Below are 19,640 nucleotides of genomic sequence, written 5' to 3' on the forward strand. Positions count from 1 at the left end.
TATATACGCGAAGATGGATATAACAATAAAAATGAATACTACTCTCTGATTGGCTAAAAATAATACTATAAGGTGATTGGTTTATTTTTAAAGTTTTATATTTTATAAATATTATAAATTAAAATACCCAAATAACATTTTAAACATTTATGTTACAATCCCCGTAACGTACACATCTGTGTGATTATATTTACAAAAAAAAATATTAATTAAATAAATTTATTCGCTATGTCTGGACGAGGTAAAGGTGGTAAAGTAAAGGGAAAGGCAAAGTCAAGATCAAGCCGAGCAGGATTACAATTTCCTGTTGGAAGAATTCACAGATTATTACGAAAAGGAAATTATGCTGAACGAGTAGGTGCTGGTGCCCCAGTATATTTGGCTGCTGTTATGGAATATTTGGCTGCAGAAGTTCTCGAGTTAGCTGGTAATGCTGCCCGTGATAACAAAAAAACACGTATCATTCCACGTCATTTACAATTGGCAATTCGTAATGATGAAGAATTAAATAAATTATTATCTGGTGTAACAATTGCTCAAGGTGGTGTATTACCAAACATTCAAGCAGTGTTATTACCAAAGAAAACTGAAAAGAAAGCATAAATTAAAAACATTGCATTAATTTTTATAATAATAATACATCGATCATAGGCCTTTTAATAAAAGGCCACAAATTTATTTAAAATAAGAGTAAAAATTATTTTTATAAATAATATATTATAATATTTTTTTAAAGAATCAATTTAAATAATTATAAATTAATGATTCTTTTTTTTTTTTTCTTTTTTTATATGTTATTATGGAAATAATTCATCATATTATGATGACATTTAGGTAACATATTATAAGAATATTCATAAAATATTATCAAAATAATATTGTATTATGATGATATTTAGACAAAATATTATAAGAATATACACAAAATATTATCAAAATAATATCATTAGATAACAAAACTGTTCATGATACTCATACCTTTACTAGAGATAAAAGTATCAGGATGCACTTGTATTAATACATATTATCACAACATCACAAAATATTTTTTAAAAGGAAAAATTTTTTTAAAATTATTATAAAATTTGATTGAATTAAATTTCAATTTATTTTTTTAATAATTAAAGAAAAAAAAAAAAAAAAGCATATAAACTTTCTATTGAAAATGTTATTTTAAACTAGATGGCCAAGTGAACTTCGTTACACAAACAATATATGACGTATTCGTTATTTAAATAATCAGTATCCTTTGATATTATATCAATACGTTACTCTCTTCTTTTGATACATATTAATAAAATTTCAATTTATAAGATTTTATGTCAATTATATAAATAATATTATAAATTTTCTAAATACATAAGTTAAGTAACAAAAAATTTGAATAACAAGATAAATTTATATATTATGTTTTAATACTCGATACTATAATATATCGCATCCGTTACCAATTATTCGGTATCCTTTGATTTATACACAGAATGAACTAAAAATATATATCAAATTTATTTTATTTATTTATATATTTAATATTATTATTATTATTTTATATTACAAAGTTTCTTAACGAAGCTTACAATGATTTCTCATATCGTACTTAACAAAATTATTTAGATCATATAAAATTTAAATTGTTAAAAAATTTGTATATTTATTATTATTATTATTTATTTTTATTAAAATTACATAACATAAAATTAATAATATTTTAATAATTATATAAATTAATTCTTATTTAAAATAATCTTATATTAATCTCAACAAATACTCTAATAATATATTTTGTCATAAATTTTTTTATATTTAAAATAAATATTATAATATATAAATACTTATATCAGTATAAAATTTCTTTATATAATTATGAAAAAATTAATTTAATAGTTAATTATTGATATTAATGCATAAATAAAAGTATTTTCTAATGAAATATATTTTGTCAATGTTCGATTAACACATTTCATAATAATACGTTTTCATTATTGACAAAAAAAGTTTTTCTAAAAATGAAATCTTATACTATAATATATATATTTATATATTAAATTTTTTAATTATTTATATACTAATAATTTATAATAAATCGATATTAAATAAAAAATAAAAATATATACTTTTTAAGTTTACCTTAAAAATATTATTGTTTTGTATGATTGAAATAATTAATATTAAACTATGTTTATTAATAATTGTTAATAAAAAAATTAAATATATTTTAATTTATAAAATAAATATTATTATTAAATTTATAATTTATTATTTTATATATTATAGAAATTGAAAAAATAAATCATGTTTACTACGACAGTAAATTAGAAATACTATTTAATTTTTATGTGTTTTCTACATGGTACTTTGACTTACATAGGGACTTATATTATTGTGAATAATGATATAATTGAAAACCTTTATTTTTTATTTGATAGAATTATTATATTTTATCATTTAAATATTTATAATAAATACATTATTTTTATAAAGTAAAAAAATATGGCTGAAGAAAATTCTACAGCTGTTGCAGCAACTGCGGTTACTGCTGCTTCTACAACACCAACAAAAAAAGCAACAGCTTCTGGTGCTAAACGTACAAAACAACATTCAAAACCAACACATCCACGTACATCAGAAATGGTTGTTAACGCAATTAAAAATTTAAAAGAACGTGGTGGTTCATCATTACAAGCAATTAAAAAATATTTAGCTGCAAATTATAAAGTGGATTCTGATAAAATTTCACCATTTATTAAAAAATATTTAAAAGCTGCTGTAACTGAGGGAGCCTTGGTACAAACTAAAGGTAAAGGTGCATCTGGTTCATTCAAATTGGCTGCTTCCGCTTCATCTAATTCTTCAGCTAAATCAAAAGTATCCAAAAAAGAAAGTGGAGCAAAAGGTTCAGCAAAGAGTGCTAAAAGTAAACGGGCACCAAAAGAAAAGAAAGCCACAACTACATCATTGGCAGCCAAAAAGCCTAAAGCAAAAAAAGCGACTCCATCATCATCAACTGCTGCTAAAAAAGTTACTGCAAAATCATCAGCGGCATCAAAAAAAGCACCAGTTAAAGCAAAACCAGCAAAAAGTACAAAATCCGCTGCCAAAAGTAGCCCTGCTCGTAAACCGAAAGCACCAAAAGCTAAGAAAGCTTCTGTTGCCAAATCATCTCCTACAAAAATTAAAAAAGCAGCACCAAAAAAGAAATGATCTGTTACTTTAATAATATATTGAAATATTTCATTATTTTTGCTAAAAAATGAAAATAACATAGGCCTTAATACAGGCCACAAATTAATATTTGATAAGAGTAAATTATTTTTTGTATAAATATTTTATAAAATAATAGTTTAGAAACATTTGCCACAGTCAGTACCACGGATGGGTGGCCACTTGAGAATACTGTGTGCGGTTGCATTTTTATTTAAAATATATGGTATAATAAATAAGTATATATTTAAATTGATTACTTCATTGAAAATTTTAATAATATACTTTAATATTAATGATATTTATGAAAAATATATATTTGTAAAAATTTTCATTTATTACTGGCAACAGCCATACCACGTTGAAAACACCGGTTCTCGTCCATTATCTGTACAGCGTTCATACCGTACAGTACAGTGAATTGTTGAAGCAAATTATTGTATAATTACATTCAAAGCGAAAACAATTTCATACACACACCTACAGAACAAGTTAAATCAAATATAAAAAAGTATAAAAACAAACTATAAAATAAGTGACGGGCGTAGCCAAACAAAAAAAAGGGGGCGACCTAGTCGCTCCCCTGCTATCACTAAAATTTTAAAAGTGCAACCCGATGACGTCGGAATACAACAAAGCACCGAAGAAGAAGCCAACAAAATAGAAAAAATAGTTAGTGAAAATAGCGAGAACACAAGTGCAGTGCCTCCAAGAATGGAAAACCAAAACAAAAACAATATACAAAACATTTTCAAAAAACAAACAGAAGTGCAAGTGCAAGTGCCCACAAAAAACAGATTTAATCCCCTAACCACTGAAGAAGGTCAAACACAGGAAGATGTGGAGCAAGAAGGCACAGACCCAAAAGAAATTAATGAAAATGACAAAAACACAGAAAGGACACAAGGAGGTAAGAATAAACCACCTCCAATTGTTATACACAGCACTCCAAATAACCATAAGGAGTTCATGGAGCAAATAAAGGAACATGTGAAAAAGGGATTCCATGTGAAATACACGTTCAAAAAAACGAATCTATTCATCCATGACTCAAATGAATATAAAAACTACGTCAAAATTCTAGACAACGAAAACATGGAGTTCCATACATACACGGAAAGGACAGAAAAACACCACGCCTTCGTATTGGTCGGGCTACCAAGAGGAATCGACGAAGAGGAAATTAAGCAAGACATAGAGAAATGCCTCAAAACAAACATTATTAAAGTATATCCAATGAGATCCTCCTACAGATCTCTATATCTTGTGATCACCGGACAAAGCACGTCCCTAAAACAACTAACCCAAGAAGTTAAATATGTGTACAACGTAAAAATTACCTGGGAAAGGCACAGGAACGCCAAACTAATTATCCAGTGTCACAGATGTCAGGCCTGGTCACATGCCACTACGAACTGTAGAATGAACCCAAAGTGCCTAAAATGCGCAGGACCTCACTGGAGCCGTGACTGTACAATAAAAGAAAACACGGAAGAAAATAAAAAACTTTTAAAATGTGCAAACTGTGAAAATAACCACCCGGCAAACTCTACAGAATGCCGAATTTATATCAACAAAATCGAGCAGATAGAAAGGAGAAGAAAAACAAACACGGTCCCTGTAAGAAATCAACAAAAATTCGTGACAGCACCACTACCTCCAACAAATCCCTGGGCAATGAGAAACCCATTCACTCAAAATGATAGACCCACCCAAGTGTACGCTCATGTACACAGCCAAGCACCAACACAAACAACATCCATATCTACTACTACTAACATAAACAATTTGGTAAGTGAGTTTGACACATTAAACAAATTAATAGATGTAGAAAGAATGCTAAAATATGTAAAAGACCTAAACCATGACCTTATGAAATGCAAAAACGAATTAGAGAAATTCATGGTTTTCAACAACTTTTGCACAAAAAATTTTAGCCAATGTCCGCCGTAAAATGTGCGACATGGAATGCTAATGGGCTACGCCAAAACCTTGGTGAACTTAGATCGTTCATCAGAGAACAAAAGGTGGACATTATGATGATAAATGAAACCAAATTATCAGGAGAACATAAAATAAAAATTAGAAATTTTAATATAATTAGGAAAGATAGAACAACACAAGGCGGAGGTGTAGCAATAATAATAAAAAATAGCATTCCGTTTCGCACATTTGAAATCAATGGTTCCGTATCCATAGAATGCGTCGGAATCGAACTATTAAATAATATAAAAATTATTGCAGTGTATAACACTCCCGCTAACAAGTTCCCCATGGAGGATCTAGCAAAATTGTTCAGGATGGGTAACAAAATATTAGTAATAGGTGATCTTAATGCTCGCCATACGGCATGGAAGAATCATGTATCAAACACAAACGGACGAACATTACATAAATTCACTAACGACAACAACATCGTCATCCAACACACAGACAACCCCACACATTTTCCAACTAACGGAATGACACCCACCTTCATTGATCTTGTGATTAATAAAAATGTTAACAACATCACGCACCCAACCTCAATACCAGAGTTATCATCAGACCACAACCCGGTAATATTTAATATTACAAACTTAAATAAAGACAACACCAAACACATTGTCACTTCCTATAAATCAACCGATTGGGCAGAGTTTAGAAAAAAATTAAATTCAACAATAAAAATCAACAATAAAATAAACAATGCCCAAGAAGTTGATCAGGAAATAGATAACTTCACAAAAGAGGTGCAACAAGTCCAAAAAGCTCACAGCCGACGGGTCGTGATAGTTGATAACAGGTATCTCCCTGATGACAACACAAAAAACTTAATCAAATATAAAAATGCGATGAGGAAACTGTACCAAAAAAGATTTATACCAGGCCTCAAAGCAGATATAAACAAAATCACGAAAATGATCAGGAGGAACATTAAAAACAAGATCAATGAACAGTGGGAAAAAACACTAACGGACTTACGACCCGGTGACAGAACAATGTGGCGAATAACGAAGACGTTTAAAAAACCGAGACAACAAATCCCCACAATCACCACGAACGATAATAATTACATGACGGACAAAGACAAAGCTGACATAATAAGTGAAACTTTAGAGGAGATCCAGACTAACGAACAGACTACTCCACTAGAAGAGGACATAAAACGAAGAATACATGAATTCTTTCATACCACACAAACACCACAAAACAACACCAAAATAAAGCTCACAACCCCCCAAGAAATTAAAAACATAATTAAAACCCTCCCAAATAACAAAGCCCCAGGACAAGACGGGATAGACACCAAAATAATCAAAAACTTTACCACCAAAGCTATAGTACAACTTCAGTACATAATAAATGCAATCCTGAGGATAGGATACTTCCCTGAGTCCTGGAGAACGGCAATAGTGATCCCAGTACCGAAACCTAACAAGGATCATAGTAATCCCAAAAATTACAGACCAATAAGCCTCCTGAGCACGCTGTCCAAGATAGCGGAAAAAGTCATTTTGGAAAGAATAAACAAGATAAGTCAGTCCAAAAATATAATAATACACGAACAATTCGGATTCAGAAGAGGTCATGGCACTTGCATGCAAGTTGCCAGAATAGCAAGTGACATAATACAAAATTTTAACAAAAGTAACGTCACGGCCATGGCCCTTCTGGATATTGAGAAAGCCTTTGACACGGTATATATTGATGGACTGATTTACAAACTAATAAATTATGACTTCCCAAGATGGCTAATAGCACTACTGGACAGTTACCTCAGAGGAAGGGGATTCTATGTAAAAATAAACAACAGCACATCGGAACTCCGACACCCAAAAGCAGGTGTGCCACAAGGATCGGTACTTGGGCCCATATTGTTCACCTACTTTATTAATGATATCCCAAAATTTGCCAAAACAAAAACTGCGATATACGCGGATGACACTGCCGTGTACGCCCACTCCTTTAATGCTCAGGTGGCAACAAAACAACTACAAATACACCTGGATATGATACTGAAGTTTGCCAGGGACTGGAAAATCAAAATAAATAACAACAAAACTGAACATATAATTTTTAGCAAAAAATTTACAAATATCAAAATCTACGATCCACTTAAGGTAGACGGCGTAGCCATAGTCCCTGCCAAGCACAAAGTAAAGTACCTAGGTGTGTACCTTGACAAAACATTATCGTTTGTCCCACATATCAACCACCTGATCAGTAAAGGAAATGGGTGTATACGACAACTTTACCCACTCCTGAACAAATACAGCAAACTCAGCACCAAAAATAAAAAAATGTTATACACTGCAATAATAAGACCAACTATAACCTACGGAGCCCCTGTGTGGAACAGCGTTTCAGACACGACATATCTAAGACTGCAACGTATACAGAACAAATGCCTCCGACTTACACTAAACAAAGATAGATACGCTAGAATACAAGACATACATAGAGAGACAGACATACCGACAATCAAAGACTATACCAAACATGTAACGCATTCTTTCTACACTAAGTTGATTAAAAACAGCTACTTAACCAAAAATATGGTGAAGTCAAACTCACTAACCAAAAAACACAAACAAATATATACAAAATATTTAAATAATGTATAACAAAATATTTTACAGTAAATAATAAAGATAAAATACCCATTCCTTACAAGAGCCTGTGGCGTCGTGCCAGCGTTCCCGACTGGCACTCCGAAAGCAGGCGTTCAAGTCCCACGCAAGGCATTAAATTTTTTCTTTTTTTCTTTTCTTTTTAAATCTAATTTTACATGCAAAAACACATAGGCAATGGGCAATATAAGTTTGCCACAGCTATTGCCTAAAACATAAAACAGGTTTTTAAAAATTTTCCTGTAAAGAGCATATCAACAAAAATTAACTTAACATATACCTGCTCAAACAAATAAATTAAATATCATAAGCATAATTGCGACACAGCAATCTGCATGAAAGAAAAATAAGTTAGGATGAAAGCCTTTTAAGGCTAATAACCTATAATAGTAAATAAAAGTTTTGTAATATATGTTATGTATGTAATGTATTGTATTTTTAAATGTTGATTAATAAACTGTTTTTGAATTTGAAAATTTGGTTCTCGTCCGATCACCGAAGTTAAGCAACATTGGGCACAGTCAGTACTTGGATGGGTGACCGCTTGGGAACACTGTGTGCGGTTGTCTTTTTATATTAAAAATATAAATTATTTTTCTTCTTTTCTTTTTTTTTACACACCATATATAAATATATGTTATTTAGAAATGTAAACCTTTTATATTATTCGTCAACAAATAAATATTATTTTTTGTATAAAATTTTATTGCATTTATAACTCATATCATGGTTACTTTAAAGCGAGAAGTTTTTTTAATATTTCAAATGAATATAAAATAATATAAATTTTATGAAATTTATTTATTTTTAGAAATAGCAATCGCTTATAATTATAACAAAATTTTAATAATGTTTAATTTTATTTCAATAATTTATATATATATATATATATATTTTTTAATAAAAATAATATACTCTTATTTAATAATATATGTTGGTCCTATATATAGGACCGAAAATATTTCTTATTTGTTTTTTTTTTTTTAAATTGTCATTTAAAACGCTTATGCACGTTCTCCACGAATACGTCTTGCCAATTGTATATCCTTAGGCATAATTGTAACACGCTTTGCATGAATTGCGCATAAATTGGTATCTTCAAATAAACCTACTAAATAGGCTTCACTAGCTTCTTGTAATGCCATAACAGCTGAACTTTGGAAACGTAAATCGGTTTTAAAATCTTGTGCAATTTCACGTACTAAACGTTGGAATGGTAATTTACGAATTAACAATTCAGTACTTTTTTGATAACGACGAATTTCTCGTAAAGCTACTGTACCAGGACGATATCTGTGTGGTTTTTTTACTCCACCAGTTGCTGGTGCACTTTTACGTGCAGCTTTCGTTGCTAATTGTTTTCTTGGTGCTTTACCACCAGTTGATTTACGTGCAGTTTGCTTGGTTCTAGCCATTTTCAAATAATAATGTTTTTACAAAAAAACACACAATTTTTAAAATTATATTCGACAATTTGATACTACAAAGTCAAATGTTTAAATGCGAAATAAATGTGTTGTATTTATATTTATATGAAATTTCAAAATTTTTGTTGTCATATCCTATTGGATAGCTATCAGAGTATGGACTAATCAAATTGTATAGGCGTGGCTTAAAAAATCTTTAATGCTTTATATAAAAAGGCACAATTGTACCGGCGCTCACATACATTACAATACTTGTGAGGTTAACACACGTGTTATCCGTTCGTTAAAATATTGTAAATAATTTTTTATTAAAATGACTGGCAGAGGAAAAGGTGGAAAGGGTCTTGGAAAAGGGGGTGCAAAACGTCATAGAAAAGTTTTGCGTGATAATATCCAAGGTATTACAAAACCTGCAATTCGTCGTTTAGCACGACGAGGTGGAGTAAAACGTATCTCTGGTTTAATTTATGAAGAAACACGTGGTGAACTTAAAGTATTCCTTGAAAATGTTATTCGGGATGCTGTTACATATACTGAACACGCAAAACGTAAAACAGTTACAGCTATGGATGTTGTATATGCATTAAAACGACAAGGTCGTACTTTGTATGGTTTTGGAGGTTAAGAAAATATAATAATTTACTTAAAATATTTAGTAAATTTATTAAAGAATATTTAATACATCCGATAAATTTAAACAGGCTTTCCTTTTTGGGAAGCCACTAATTTTATTTATATAAGAGTAAATAAATTTGTTAATAAATATAACATATTATATAATTTGTTTACAACAAATTATTTTGTTTATAACATACATTACCAAATATTTTTATTTATTTTTTTTTTTTTATTGTAATATATCTGCAATAATAAATTATAATTTGTATATTATCTATTTTATTTTACAATAACTTATTGAATTTTTGAAAAAATTTTATTATAAATTAATATACTATTATATTTTTTATATATACAAGTTAAGAGTAACAAGTATCGATAGGAGATTATCGAATTTATAACTAATAAAACATTTCGCCTTAATCAAAGAAAATAAAGATTTTGCTATACCATTTTTTATACTTTCAATAAATAATTTATTATTAAATTTTTATTATTTCATTTATTTTTTAAAATTATTAAAAATATTTTTCTAATAATTATAAGCGTACATAAACAAGTAGTAAATGTAAAATGAAAATAATAAAGGTAATGTAATGCATTTGCATTACACTGATTTACGATATATATTCCGCGATATCCTTTATTATATTTAAAATTAATAATATTGATATACTAATAATAGATATATTCAAGCTATTAATATATAAAATTTTATATTAAATATGATATTAATAATTGTTTATTTTATTTTTTTGTATATATAAAAATAATTTACTCTTATTTAAAAAATTTGATGGCTCTCTTAAAAAGAGAGCCGTTTTTATATGTTGATGTATTTTTATGTTATCAATTAAATAATATTTTCGATTTATTTATTTTGAACTTGTATATTTTGTAACAGCTTTAGTACCTTCACTAACAGCGTGCTTTGCCAATTCACCAGGTAATAATAATCGAACTGCGGTTTGAATTTCCCGACTTGTGATTGTTGAACGTTTATTATAATGTGCTAAACGTGATGCTTCAGCAGCAATACGTTCAAAAATATCATTAACAAAACTGTTCATGATACTCATAGCTTTACTAGAGATACCAGTATCAGGATGCACTTGTTTTAATACTTTGTAAATGTAAATTGCATATGATTCCTTGCGCTTCCTCTTCTTTTTCTTATCACTCTTTGATATATTTTTTTGAGCTTTGCCAGCTTTTTTTGCTGCTTTTCCACTTGTTTTTGGTGGCATTGTTACAAACAATTAATATACACAGATAGTTACAGAACACCAGTCAGTATATGTATGAGCGTGTCGTGTATACAACTAGCGTATTATATACGCGAAGATGGATATAACAATAAAAATGAATACTACTCTCTGATTGGCTGAAAATAATACTATAAGGTGATTGGTTTATTTTTAAAGTTTTATATTTTATAAATATTATAAATTAAAATACCCAAATAACATTTTAAACATTTATGTTACAATCCCCGTAACGTACACATCTGTGTGATTATATTTACAAAAAAAAATATTAATTAAATAAATTTATTCGCTATGTCTGGACGAGGTAAAGGTGGTAAAGTAAAGGGAAAGGCAAAGTCAAGATCAAGCCGAGCAGGATTACAATTTCCTGTTGGAAGAATTCACAGATTATTACGAAAAGGAAATTATGCTGAACGAGTAGGTGCTGGTGCCCCAGTATATTTGGCTGCTGTTATGGAATATTTGGCTGCAGAAGTTCTCGAGGTAGCTGGTAATGCTGCCCGTGATAACAAAAAAACACGTATCATTCCACGTCATTTACAATTGGCAATTCGTAATGATGAAGAATTAAATAAATTATTATCTGGTGTAACAATTGCTCAAGGTGGTGTATTACCAAACATTCAAGCAGTGTTATTACCAAAGAAAACTGAAAAGAAAGCATAAATTAAAAACATTGCATTAATTTTTATAATAATAATACATCGATCATAGGCCTTTTAATAAAAGGCCACAAATTTATTTAAAATAAGAGTAAAAATTATTTTTATAAATAATATATTATAATATTTTTTTAAAGAATCAATTTAAATAATTATAAATTAATGATTCTTTTTTTTTTTTTCTTTTTTTATATGTTATTATGGAAATAATTCATCATATTATGATGACATTTAGGTAACATATTATAAGAATATTCATAAAATATTATCAAAATAATATTGTATTATGATGATATTTAGACAAAATATTATAAGAATATACACAAAATATTATCAAAATAATATCATTAGATAACAAAACTGTTCATGATACTCATACCTTTACTAGAGATAAAAGTATCAGGATGCACTTGTATTAATACATATTATCACAACATCACAAAATATTTTTTAAAAGGAAAAATTTTTTAAAAATTATTATAAAATTTGATTGAATTAAATTTCAATTTATTTTTTTAATAATTAAAGAAAAAAAAAAAAAAAAGCATATAAACTTTCTATTGAAAATGTTATTTTAAACTAGATGGCCAAGTGAACTTCGTTACACAAACAATATATGACGTATTCGTTATTTAAATAATCAGTATCCTTTGATATTATATCAATACGTTACTCTCTTCTTTTGATACATATTAATAAAATTTCAATTTATAAGATTTTATGTCAATTATATAAATAATATTATAAATTTTCTAAATACATAAGTTAAGTAACAAAAAATTTGAATAACAAGATAAATTTATATATTATGTTTTAATACTCGATACTATAATATATCGCATCCGTTACCAATTATTCGGTATCCTTTGATTTATACACAGAATGAACTAAAAATATATATCAAATTTATTTTATTTATTTATATATTTAATATTATTATTATTATTTTATATTACAAAGTTTCTTAACGAAGCTTACAATGATTTCTCATATCGTACTTAACAAAATTATTTAGATCATATAAAATTTAAATTGTTAAAAAATTTGTATATTTATTATTATTATTATTTATTTTTATTAAAATTACATAACATAAAATTAATAATATTTTAATAATTATATAAATTAATTCTTATTTAAAATAATCTTATATTAATCTCAACAAATACTCTAATAATATATTTTGTCATAAATTTTTTTATATTTAAAATAAATATTATAATATATAAATACTTATATCAGTATAAAATTTCTTTATATAATTATGAAAAAATTAATTTAATAGTTAATTATTGATATTAATGCATAAATAAAAGTATTTTCTAATGAAATATATTTTGTCAATGTTCGATTAACACATTTCATAATAATACGTTTTCATTATTGACAAAAAAAGTTTTTCTAAAAATGAAATCTTATACTATAATATATATATTTATATATTAAATTTTTTAATTATTTATATACTAATAATTTATAATAAATCGATATTAAATAAAAAATAAAAATATATACTTTTTAAGTTTACCTTAAAAATATTATTGTTTTGTATGATTGAAATAATTAATATTAAACTATGTTTATTAATAATTGTTAATAAAAAAATTAAATATATTTTAATTTATAAAATAAATATTATTATTAAATTTATAATTTATTATTTTATATATTATAGAAATTGAAAAAATAAATCATGTTTACTACGACAGTAAATTAGAAATACTATTTAATTTTTATGTGTTTTCTACATGGTACTTTGACTTACATAGGGACTTATATTATTGTGAATAATGATATAATTGAAAACCTTTATTTTTTATTTGATAGAATTATTATATTTTATCATTTAAATATTTATAATAAATACATTATTTTTATAAAGTAAAAAAATATGGCCGAAGAAAATTCTACAGCTGTTGCAGCAACTGCGGTTACTGCTGCTTCTACAACACCAACAAAAAAAGCAACAGCTTCTGGTGCTAAACGTACAAAAAAACATTCAAAACCAACACATCCACGTACATCAGAAATGGTTGTTAACGCAATTAAAAATTTAAAAGAACGTGGTGGTTCATCATTACAAGCAATTAAAAAATATTTAGCTGCAAATTATAAAGTGGATTCTGATAAAATTTCACCATTTATTAAAAAATATTTAAAAGCTGCTGTAACTGAGGGAGCCTTGGTACAAACTAAAGGTAAAGGTGCATCTGGTTCATTCAAATTGGCTGCTTCCGCTTCATCTAATTCTTCAGTTAAATCAAAAGTATCCAAAAAAGAAAGTGGAGCAAAAGGTTCAGCAAAGAGTGCTAAAAGTAAACGGGCACCAAAAGAAAAGAAAGCCACAACTACATCATTGGCAGCCAAAAAGCCTAAAGCAAAAAAAGCGACTCCATCATCATCAACTGCTGCTAAAAAAGTTACTGCAAAATCATCAGCGGCATCAAAAAAAGCACCAGTTAAAGCAAAACCAGCAAAAAGTACAAAATCCGCTGCCAAAAGTAGCCCTGCTCGTAAACCGAAAGCACCAAAAGCTAAGAAAGCTTCTGTTGCCAAATCATCTCCTACAAAAATTAAAAAAGCAGCACCAAAAAAGAAATGATCTGTTACTTTAATAATATATTGAAATATTTCATTATTTTTGCTAAAAAATGAAAATAACATAGGCCTTAATACAGGCCACAAATTAATATTTGATAAGAGTAAATTATTTTTTGTATAAATATTTTATAAAATAATAGTTAAGAAACATTTGCCACAGTCAGTACCACGGATGGGTGGCCACTTGAGAATACTGTGTGCGGTTGCATTTTTATTTAAAATATATGGTATAATAAATAAGTATATATTTAAATTGATTACTTCATTGAAAATTTTAATAATATACTTTAATATTAATGATATTTATGAAAAATATATATTTGTAAAAATTTTCATTTATTACTGGCAACAGCCATACCACGTTGAAAACACCGGTTCTCGTCCACAGGTTTTTAAAAATTTTCCTGTAAAGAGCATATCAACAAAAATTAACTTAACATATACCTGCTCAAACAAATAAATTAAATATCATAAGCATAATTGCGACACAGCAATCTGCATGAAAGAAAAATAAGTTAGGATGAAAGCCTTTTAAGGCTAATAACCTATAATAGTAAATAAAAGTTTTGTAATATATGTTATGTATGTAATGTATTGTATTTTTAAATGTTGATTAATAAACTGTTTTTGAATTTTGAAAAAAATTTGGTTCTCGTCCGATCACCGAAGTTAAGCAACATTGGGCACAGTCAGTACTTGGATGGGTGACCGCTTGGGAACACTGTGTGCGGTTGCCTTTTTATATTAAAAATATAAATTATTTTTCTTCTTTTCTTTTTTTTTACACACCATATATAAATATATGTTATTTAGAAATGTAAACCTTTTATATTATTCGTCAACAAATAAATATTATTTTTTGTATAAAATTTTATTGCATTTATAACTCATATCATGGTTACTTTAAAGCGAGAAGTTTTTTTAATATTTCAAATGAATATAAAATAAATAAATTTTATGAAATTTATTTATTTTTAGAAATAGCAATCGCTTATAATTATAACAAAATTTTAATAATGTTTAATTTTATTTCAATAATTTATATATATATATATATATATTTTTTAATAAAAATAATATACTCTTATTTAATAATATATGTTGGTCCTATATATAGGACCGAAAATATTTCTTATTTGTTTTTTTTTTTTTAAATTGTCATTTAAAACGCTTATGCACGTTCTCCACGAATACGTCTTGCCAATTGTATATCCTTAGGCATAATTGTAACACGCTTTGCATGAATTGCGCATAAATTGGTATCTTCAAATAAACCTACTAAATAGGCTTCACTAGCTTCTTGTAATGCCATAACAGCTGAACTTTGGAAACGTAAATCGGTTTTAAAATCTTGTGCAATTTCACGTACTAAACGTTGGAATGGTAATTTACGAATTAACAATTCAGTACTTTTTTGATAACGACGAATTTCTCGTAAAGCTACTGTACCAGGACGATATCTGTGTGGTTTTTTTACTCCACCAGTTGCTGGTGCACTTTTACGTGCAGCTTTCGTTGCTAATTGTTTTCTTGGTGCTTTACCACCAGTTGATTTACGTGCAGTTTGCTTGGTTCTAGCCATTTTCAAATAATAATGTTTTTACAAAAAAACACACAATTTTTAAAATTATATTCGACAATTTGATACTACAAAGTCAAATGTTTAAATGCGAAATAAATGTGTTGTATTTATATTTATATGAAATTTCAAAATTTTTGTTGTCATATCCTATTGGATAGCTATCAGAGTATGGACTAATCAAATTGTATAGGCGTGGCTTAAAAAATCTTTAATGCTTTATATAAAAAGGCACAATTGTACCGGCGCTCACATACATTACAATACTTGTGAGGTTAACACACGTGTTATCCGTTCGTTAAAATATTGTAAATAATTTTTTATTAAAATGACTGGCAGAGGAAAAGGTGGAAAGGGTCTTGGAAAAGGGGGTGCAAAACGTCATAGAAAAGTTTTGCGTGATAATATCCAAGGTATTACAAAACCTGCAATTCGTCGTTTAGCACGACGAGGTGGAGTAAAACGTATCTCTGGTTTAATTTATGAAGAAACACGTGGTGTACTTAAAGTATTCCTTGAAAATGTTATTCGGGATGCTGTTACATATACTGAACACGCAAAACGTAAAACAGTTACAGCTATGGATGTTGTATATGCATTAAAACGACAAGGTCGTACTTTGTATGGTTTTGGAGGTTAAGAAAATATAATAATTTACTTAAAATATTTAGTAAATTTATTAAAGAATATTTAATACATCCGATAAATTTAAACAGGCTTTCCTTTTTGGGAAGCCACTAATTTTATTTATATAAGAGTAAATAAATTTGTTAATAAATATAACATATTATATAATTTGTTTACAACAAATTATTTTGTTTATAACATACATTACCAAATATTTTTATTTATTTTTTTTTTTTTATTGTAATATATCTGCAATAATAAATTATAATTTGTATATTATCTATTTTATTTTACAATAACTTATTGAATTTTTGAAAAAATTTTATTATAAATTAATATACTATTATATTTTTTATATATACAAGTTAAGAGTAACAAGTATCGATAGGAGATTATCGAATTTATAACTAATAAAACATTTCGCCTTAATCAAAGAAAATAAAGATTTTGCTATACCATTTTTTATACTTTCAATAAATAATTTATTATTAAATTTTTATTATTTCATTTATTTTTTAAAATTATTAAAAATATTTTTCTAATAATTATAAGCGTACATAAACAAGTAGTAAATGTAAAATGAAAATAATAAAGGTAATGTAATGCATTTGCATTACACTGATTTACGATATATATTCCGCGATATCCTTTATTATATTTAAAATTAATAATATTGATATACTAATAATAGATATATTCAAGCTATTAATATATAAAATTTTATATTAAATATGATATTAATAATTGTTTATTTTATTTTTTTGTATATATAAAAATAATTTACTCTTATTTAAAAAATTTGATGGCTCTCTTAAAAAGAGAGCCGTTTTTATATGTTGATGTATTTTTATGTTATCAATTAAATAATATTTTCGATTTATTTATTTTGAACTTGTATATTTTGTAACAGCTTTAGTACCTTCACTAACAGCGTGCTTTGCCAATTCACCAGGTAATAATAATCGAACTGCGGTTTGAATTTCCCGACTTGTGATTGTTGAACGTTTATTATAATGTGCTAAACGTGATGCTTCAGCAGCAATACGTTCAAAAATATCATTAACAAAACTGTTCATGATACTCATAGCTTTACTAGAGATACCAGTATCAGGATGTACTTGTTTTAATACTTTGTAAATGTAAATTGCATATGATTCCTTGCGCTTCCTCTTCTTTTTCTTATCACTCTTTGATATATTTTTTTGAGCTTTGCCAGCTTTTTTTGCTGCTTTTCCACTTGTTTTTGGTGGCATTGTTACAAACAATTAATATACACAGATAGTTACAGAACACCAGTCAGTATATGTATGAGCGTGTCGTGTATACAACTAGCGTATTATATACGCGAAGATGGATATAACAATAAAAATGAATACTACTCTCTGATTGGCTGAAAATAATACTATAAGGTGATTGGTTTATTTTTAAAGTTTTATATTTTATAAATATTATAAATTAAAATACCCAAATAACATTTTAAACATTTATGTTACAATCCCCGTAACGTACACATCTGTGTGATTATATTTACAAAAAAAAATATTAATTAAATAAATTTATTCGCTATGTCTGGACGAGGTAAAGGTGGTAAAGTAAAGGGAAAGGCAAAGTCAAGATCAAGCCGAGCAGGATTACAATTTCCTGTTGGAAGAATTCACAGATTATTACGAAAAGGAAATTATGCTGAACGAGTAGGTGCTGGTGCCCCAGTATATTTGGCTGCTGTTATGGAATATTTGGCTGCAGAAGTTCTCGAGTTAGCTGGTAATGCTGCCCGTGATAACAAAAAAACACGTATCATTCCACGTCATTTACAATTGGCAATTCGTAATGATGAAGAATTAAATAAATTATTATCTGGTGTAACAATTGCTCAAGGTGGTGTATTACCAAACATTCAAGCAGTGTTATTACCAAAGAAAACTGAAAAGAAAGCATAAATTAAAAACATTGCATTAATTTTTATAATAATAATACATCGATCATAGGCCTTTTAATAAAAGGCCACAAATTTATTTAAAATAAGAGTAAAAATTATTTTTATAAATAATATATTATAATATTTTTTTAAAGAATCAATTTAAATAATTATAAATTAATGATTCTTTTTTTTTTTTTCTTTTTTTATATGTTATTATGGAAATAATTCATCATATTATGATGACATTTAGGTAACATATTATAAGAATATTCATAAAATATTATCAAAATAATATTGTATTATGATGATATTTAGACAAAATATTATAAGAATATACACAAAATATTATCAAAATAATATCATTAGATAACAAAACTGTTCATGATACTCATACCTTTACTAGAGATAAAAGTATCAGGATGCACTTGTATTAATACATATTATCACAACATCACAAAATATTTTTTAAAAGGAAAAATTTTTTTAAAATTATTATAAAATTTGATTGAATTAAATTTCAATTTATTTTTTTAATAATTAAAGAAAAAAAAAAAAAAAAAGCATATAAACTTTCTATTGAAAATGTTATTTTAAACTAGATGGCCAAGTGAACTTCGTTACACAAACAATATATGACGTATTCGTTATTTAAATAATCAGTATCCTTTGATATTATATCAATACGTTACTCTCTTCTTTTGATACATATTAATAAAATTTCAATTTATAAGATTTTATGTCAATTATATAAATAATATTATAAATTTTCTAAATACATAAGTTAAGTAACAAAAAATTTGAATAACAAGATAAATTTATATATTATGTTTTAATACTCGATACTATAATATATCGCATCCGTTACCAATTATTCGGTATCCTTTGATTTATACACAGAATGAACTAAAAATATATATCAAATTTATTTTATTTATTTATATATTTAATATTATTATTATTATTTTATATTACAAAGTTTCTTAACGAAGCTTACAATGATTTCTCATATCGTACTTAACAAAATTATTTAGATCATATAAAATTTAAATTGTTAAAAAATTTGTATATTTATTATTATTATTATTTATTTTTATTAAAATTACATAACATAAAATTAATAATA

The sequence above is a fragment of the Chrysoperla carnea genome, assembly GCF_905475395.1.
Source record: "Chrysoperla carnea chromosome X unlocalized genomic scaffold, inChrCarn1.1 SUPER_X_unloc_3, whole genome shotgun sequence".
Classification (NCBI taxonomy): Eukaryota; Metazoa; Arthropoda; class Insecta; order Neuroptera; family Chrysopidae; genus Chrysoperla; species Chrysoperla carnea.